We start from the raw sequence: 8,141 nt of genomic DNA on the forward strand, positions 1-8,141 counted from the left end.
AAAAAAAAAAATCTCACCATCAAGGAGCATTCTTGTTATACTTCTTCAATAACAGATTTGTTTGTTCTTCTGGCAGTCCATAGTATATTTAATATTCTTCACCAACATCATAATTCAAATGTATAAATTCTTCTTCAGTATGATTTTGCATGTAGGAAAAAGATACATTTTAGATATATAAGTTTTAAAAAAGAAGAGCATTCTATATAGCCTAAAATGTTAAAAAGAAAAATCAAACACACAACCAAAAGAAATGCAACCTAAGTTTGATCTCACCCACAGACTTAGGAAGTTTGCCATTTATACTTGGTTCTTCTCCAAACAGAGTTATAAAACTTCCGTGGTTGCTTTGAGAGCCTAACAGCCAAGTTAAACATTCTGGCCAGAGTAGAAAACATATCCCAATTTGTGGTCAACCATGTTTACTGTAGAGAGTACCCTGAAGTGGTGTCAGATTTTGTTTTGCAAAGTTCATGATGGAATACAGAGAGCAGGAAGGGGGAATGCTGTTACACTATTCCCTAGGTATCTGGCCATATGATTGGATTTTGCCTTACTGAACTCCACCGCATTACTGTTGTCAGGAATCCCAGAATATTTTGCTCTGTATTCATCACTAGTCAATCCATGTAGAAGTCATAATCTTCCCCATCACACCAGTAATCATTTATAAAACACTTTTAATCAGAATGGGCTTATACAGTAATCATTTAATGCCTGTTGATTCAAATGTCTAATGCACTCTTCATGCACTTCTATGTGTTGAGCATTGTTGTTGTTGGGTGTCATTGAGTCAGCTTTAACTTATTGCAGCCCTATGCACAACAGAATGAAATACTCTCTTGTCCTGAACCATCCTCACAATTGTTATGTTTGAGCCCATATTTGTAGTCACTGTGCGGTCTTCCTCTTTTTCACTGACCCTCCACTTAACCAAGCATGATGTTCTTTTCCAGGACCTGATCCTGTCTGATTACATGTCCAAAGCCCAAAATAACATGAGACAGAGTCTCACCATCTTTGCTTCTAAGGAGCATTCTGACTGTACTTAATGCAAGATAGATTTAATTTTTATTCTGACAGTCCATGGTACTTTCAATATTCATTGCCAACACCATAATTCAAATACATCAATTTTTCTCAGGTATTGCTTATTCATTGTTCAGCTTTCACATGCATATTAGGTGATTGAAAATGTCTTGGTGGCTTGGATCAGATGCACCTTAGCTCCCAAACTGCCATCTTTGCTCTTTAACACTTTAATTAGGTCTGTTGCAGCAGATTTACTCATTTGATATTCTTGACTGCAGCTTCAATGAGCATTGATTGTGGATCCAAAAAACAAAAAATGAAAACCTTGATAACTTCAATCTCTTCTCAATTTATCATGATGCTGTTTATTGGTCCAGTTGTGAGGATTTTTGTTTTCTTTACATTGAGTTGTAATCCGCATTGAAGGCTATATTGTTTTATCTTTATCATTAAGTGTTTCAAGGCACCTTCACTTTCAGCAAACAGAGCCGTGTCAACATCCTCATATGGCAGGTTATTAATGAGTTTCCCTCCAATCCTGATGCTGCATACAGTTCAGCTCCTAGGATTATTTGTTCAGACCTGGTGTGGCACTGTGGGTTAATGTGCTGGACTGCAAAGTCGTTTGAATGGCAAGATCCGCAGTTGAAGCTTACCAGCGCTCCTCGGAAACTCTATACAAGGGCGCTATGGGTCAGAACTGACACCATGGCACTTAACAACAACAACATACAGACTGAATAAGCATAATGAAAGAATGCAACTCTGATGCACACCATTCCTGATTTTAAACCACATAGTGCCCCCTTGTTCTATTGGACGGCCTCCTGGTCTATCTATGTACAGGCTCCATATTGGTGGTGGTGGTGGTTATGTGCCATGGAGTCGGTTCCGACTCATAGCGACCCTGTACAGGGTTTCCGAGGCTGTAAGTCTTTATGGGAGCAGAAAGCCTCATCTTTCTCCCGCGGAACAGCTGGTAGTTTCGAACTGCTGACCTTGCAGTTCACAGCCCGATTCGTAACCACTACGCTACCAGAGCTCCTTATTAGCACAGTTAAATATTCTGGAATTCCCATTCTTCCCAATGTTATCCATAGTTTCTTATGATCCACACAGTCAGATACCTTTGCATAATCAATACAACAAAGGAAACATCTTTCTGGTGTTCTCTGCTCTCAGCTAAAATCTTTTCAATCAGTTCTCAGATTACTAGATCTGAAAGGCCACAGATTGTCTCTTACTTAAATTATTTGTAAAAAAAAAATTAACAAAAATAGAGAAAAATTTAAAACTCAGAAAGGATGTGGCGTAAAAGATGCTGTAGTCAATGTAGTCAAGGAACACCTGAGGTTATACATCCTGACTTGGAGGCAGTGAGTGTGCCATGGGAAAGCCAATTTAGTAACCTTTCAAAGTCCATTTCTATCACTTCCAAATCCTTTGTCTGAACCTCTGAGTCATTCAAAATGTTGGTATATTGGCCTTAATCTCATTATGCATTTGATTGGAATAGTATGAATTATATGCAATTAGCTCTGCCACTTTGCAACAACATATGCAAAGTGAACCAGAAAGATAAGAGGGCATTCTGTCCCCAGATTCTATAGATTTGCTAAACTTTTGGAATTATGCTGGCAATTTGTAGTAAGATTGTCATTATGCCTATTTAATAGCTAAGTTTTACATTTTGAATGGAGTCCAAGTGAGTGGAGGGTTGACTTGCTTTGGCTTTTTTTTTTTGAATTGTCTATGTGCTTTTTAAGATGGGACTAAATTAAATACCGTTCTGTCCATGATATCTCACATCAATAACTTTTGGGCCTCATCTGTCTTTGGCAGGGTATTGTTCCTGATTTTTCAAGAAAAATAAAACCTTTTTTTTAAAAAGTTAAATAAACAAATATTTTTTTAAAAAATGTAACAGAGATAGCAAAAAGATTTGGGCTGAATTCTTAGTGCCTTTGACTTCTTCTGTTTTCTGGTAAGTTATTTATCAGTAATTATCATTAGACCAGCTCAACTGTGGTGAAAAACTGCTGCTGTTTCTTCGGTAACCATGTGAACATTGGGGATGCCTAGGGAATTAAAGTAAGAACAGAGAGCGCTGCAGTTTTGTCTGAGAGATTGCAGCATCCCTGCTTGACACCCCAGGTTTAACAAGAGGCTCTTTAGCGGCTCTCAAAAATTATGCATGTGTTTTCCTGGCAAAGAGGTCTTTGGCATGTCAAGATTATGCTGAATCAGCATAGAGTCAGGCCTGGCTTATTCCTGGAAGGGAGCAGCCTCTCTTTTATCATTATCATGACATTATTGAATATGTAAAATATATTTTAAATATAAACAATTTGTTGTTGTAAAATTTTACATTTTCATTTATACATTTCAATAATTATTTCCATTCTTCCTGCCACTGAAGGCCTGGCCTCACCCACTAATCACCATTCTCAATGTTTGGTTTATTTCTCACCCTGCCTGTCCTGAAGTAAATTCACAAGGCTTTGTCAGCTGTATTTGTCTCTGATAGAATCCTGACCTCTCTATGATGTGGGCATTCATATAAGTATATGGCCTGAAAAATAAAACCCTTGTGTGAATATAGAGTTAATTTGTATGAAAAGTCTTATTTTCCACCAGATTTCTTGCCGGCAGCTATGATTATGAGCACTTAAACTTTCCAGATTTCAAAATAGCGCATTCTTTGATATTATAGATGCATGACAAAAAGGAAATTAGCATTGGAAGGTATTTTCTATATAAATATATGTGTGTTTTGTAGGCTTGTTAGTTTGTTGCTATACTTTTTACAAAGTATAAATTTTTCCAAATCACAAAGGTGATTTTTCTTCTCCCAAATGTTTTAAGCCACAACAAATATTCTGAGATCTTTATTCACTGGAGTGAGTATTTAAAGCAGGAGTTAATAAAGCACTGCTTTCCAGTTAGTGTTTCAGTCACACCCCTCAAAAAGAATTCCAGAGTAAGGCTAATGTCAAATAGGCATTTTATCTACATGTTCTCTGATGGAAATTATTTTCATGGCAGAAATCAAAATAAGATTTTTGAGTTATGTTGGAGAAAAAAAAATCCGTAGGTCAGCTGAATATATTGAAAGTGTTTTTAAAAGGAAATTGGAGCATTTGGATGGTGTTGGTGAGAAGCAGTGAAAGAGAGCAACAACATACCATTATGCACACTGTTTGGTAGAAATAGAGCAGAAAAGAGTGAAGGAAGATGTAGAACACTGGCACGTAGAATCAACAGCTTTTCTTTCTGATTCAGATGCAATAACTGGCAGGTAAGTGGAATCTGCCAAATGGATGCACAAATGCTTATTCCCAGGGAAGCGTGGATCATTGATGCCCTTAAGAATAAACACTTTGAACTGGGCAGTAATAAAGAGAATTAGAAAGACAGAATTATAATGCCTAGGTATCAAAGAATCCCTACTTCTAGACATTAGCAGATGCTTCTCTTTCTTTACACCTTACCCAGACTGTAGCACTAGTCTTGTAAAGTCAGACTGTGTATGTACCTATAATCTTGCAACCTGCCTGTATGACCTAGAAAGCCTTTCTAGAAACATCTATCTGTTTTCATTCTTATAATCATATTTCGTGTGACTTTGCAAGTGTTAGACATAATAAGAAAGAATGTGCAACAAATCATCTTAAAAGGAATACTATAAATTATTTTGGCAATAGAACTATTAAATAGTATATTTCACTTTAGGAGACAGCTGAGAAAAAAAATTGGGGTTCAAAGAAAAATGCAATTTCTTAGCAGGATAAATGAGTTAACAGAGTGTGGCATGAATTGATCAAAGAAATAAAATAATATATTTTATTGCACACTTCTGTTAGTGCTTTGCTGGCAATGCATGCCTTTAATACCTTTGTAAAAAGCAGTTTGAAAGAGAAGAATATAAGACATTGCTTATCTGACTAGCAGGGAAAACATAATGTCAATGAAAACAAGGGTGAGGAGGAAAAGATTTTCAAACAATTTTACATCCATATGAGTCTATTTAATCAAACCTGGAACAAAGGATAGCCTTTTCCTTTCCTTTTTCTTTTTGTGTTATTTCATGTTATTAAATAAGATTTGAGTGAGCTGAAGTAAATCAGCCAAAACCTAGCATGGATTAGATTCCCTAACTTCCTTATGCCCAGATTTTTTCCAGATGGTTTCTTATGTAGCCAGTTTAATATCAACAGTGTGTGACACGGTAGATGCATATTTCTCAGACCAGTTCAGCCCTTGAAAGATAATTACGCTGTCAGTTGCCATCACTGTTACTGTAAAAGCGAAGATAACTGGGGTAAGTACATTGAATCCCAGCCTCAAACCAGCATCACTTTCAGATAACACATTTAAGAACCTTCACACATTTTTTGCTGTATAGGTTGCTATACATGGTTAATGGTGATATTCTTTTGACAGCAAATGCCTGCAGGTCACATTTTTGTTATATATTAGGGACTATAATAAAAATTCTTACATAATGAAAAAGATGGCACGCTCATGCCTGTTTTAAAGGCCTGCATTCTCTGCCTTCACACTATCATTTGCCATTTGAAAATTGTGTTTTCATGTTAATAGTTACTTTTGATCTCTTTTATTATACCTCTAGTATTACTTACAGTATGTTTTAAAAAATGTTTTATTGTGAATTATGTGATAGTTTACATGAGAGAACATTAGCTTTACATTCATCCTATCGTATATCATTTCATTGCCATGGTTACAATCTCCTCCATGCAGCATCAAACAACCAAAGGGTATACCCTGCAAGCCTGCCACCCGGTCTTCAGCACACAGCCCCTCTCCCTCTCTGGGTCTAGAGTCCACAGCCGCTCCATCTCTCCATGTCATCGTCTCTGCCTCCATCTCTGGAGTCACTGTTTCTCTGGGTAGGGTCCCACATTCCACTCTTCTCCCTTGATGGTCCCAGGGACCTCCGCTCCTAGACTGCAAAGTTAATCACTCCCCTCCTTTTGCTACAAAAAGTCTGCCTTTACATTTTCAACCCTCACAGTCAGTCCTGATAATAATTATTCACTATTTTACCACAACAGACCTATCCCCATCAGTGCCGCCCAAACAGATTGAATACTACTCAGTGAAGATTCTACCTTCCTCCACGCCCTCTGGATCTAGGCTCCCTCTTGAAAGCTTGTAAGTCAGTCACTTCTTGCCTTTGTACACCCCGCCCCCCTTTATGGGTAGCCAATGTCCAAGTTGCCCATCCATTTCTATTCTGTGTATGGAGGGGATAGGAATGAGCCTCACTGTAAAGGTTTGTTCCTTCTTTTGAGCTACTGCATCCATAGGTGTAGGTCAAGTTCATCAATTTGTATCAGATTACTATTTTTTTCCTCTTCCTTCTTCTAGTTGAGCTTTGTTCATTCAGTCATTGAAGCCAGGTCAAGTGGGTATTATCTGCAAGTGTGGGTATACTTATGCATGTGCCCTTTCTTCTTATCAGCTGGACGCTTCACTCTCCATTCTAGTCCTCTGTGGCTATGTCACTGACTCTAGGCCCAAGAGTCCCCAGGACTTTCCACATTGCTGGCCAGCTGGATCTCCATCCGGGTCCACAGGAATCTATTGAACATTGTAGGGCTTAGCTCACAGCTTCATTACTGTTTTTCCCTCACTTCCCTATATCGGTGACCAACATGCTCACCAATCAGAGTGCATGTCTGCTCCTGTATTCCCATTGAGTCTTAGTCTTGGAAGAGAGTTTGCCCTGAGGGGACCTGACTACTTGCCTTGATGACTGCTGGGAAAGAAACTTTCTTGTTCTTGTACTAATCAGTAAGACTGCTGTTATTGTTTTGTATTTTTCCTGTCAGTCTTTCTTTCAAGAAGTATCTTCTGTTCTTCTAGCCACTCCAGGCTGGTCTGCTTCTCATTCCCACATCAGATGATTCTGGATGGGGCGCAGGATTCCACCTGTGGTCTTATGTAATGCAGAGGCTCCAGGGGAAGCCTCCTTAACTAGGCACGTTGTAGCCTCATTTTAGGGATTCCAATCAGTTATAGGCAGAAGATGGACTTACAAGCTTTCTATAGTGATATTTTTGGCTATTACTTTCTCTCCCCCACAAGTGTCTATTTTATAATTGCATGCCAGGAAAACCAAGATTCAAAAGACAGCCAAGCATCTTAACATTATTTTGCCCCATTTACCCATTCCAACCATGTCTCAATCCCTGTATCCCAGAGCCCTGTTGTTCCAAGGTTGTGCATACATCATTATTTACCTCTGTCCCACTTAAACCATGTAAACCTGCCTAATTGTTTTCCCATCCGCCTTGTTCTTCCATTCCCCTTCCCCTTATAGTGTATTGCCCCCTCCCTAGCATCCAAACTGTCCTGTGTCTATTCTCTACCCTGTGCTCCATCTTCCCCTCACTCCCCTCACCTAACCCCCCACATCCCAGTAACCAACAAATAATTACCCCCCGCTTGCTTTAGTATGGGTTCTTTTTCTTAGTCTTTTACAATAGTGGTCCTATACAGTATTTCTCCTTTTGAGACTGACTGATTTCACTCAGCATAAAGTCCTCAAGGTTTACTCATGTTATGAGATATCTTACAGCTTCCTTGTTGTTCTTCAAGGTAGGATAATATTCCATTGTGTGTAGGTACCATGGTTTGGTTATCCATTCTTCCTTTGATGGGCACTTAGGCTGTCTCCATTTTTTGCTATTATAAATAGTGCTGCTATGAACATTGGTGTGCATATATCTACTTGTGTTATGGCTTGCATTTCTTATGGGTAAATACCAAGTAGAGGAATTGCTGGATCATAAGGTATTTCTATTTCCAGCCTTCTGGGGAAACGCCATATTGCTTTCAATAGAGGTTGGATCATTTTGCAATCCCACCAGTAATGCAGGAGCATCCCAGTCTCTCCACATCCTCATCAGCATTTATTGTCCTCTACTTTTTTGAGCTTTGCTGTTATTGTTGGTGTGAGATGATATCTCATTGTTGTTTTGATTTGCATCTCTCTTAATGGCTAGTGATCATGGACATTTCTTCAAATGTTTGTTGACTGCCCAGATCTGCTCCTTGGTAAAGTGTCTGTTCATGTCCTG

Source organism: Chrysochloris asiatica, unplaced genomic scaffold (assembly GCF_000296735.1).
Source record: "Chrysochloris asiatica unplaced genomic scaffold, ChrAsi1.0 scaffold00039, whole genome shotgun sequence".
NCBI classification, from domain to species: domain Eukaryota; kingdom Metazoa; phylum Chordata; class Mammalia; order Afrosoricida; family Chrysochloridae; genus Chrysochloris; species Chrysochloris asiatica.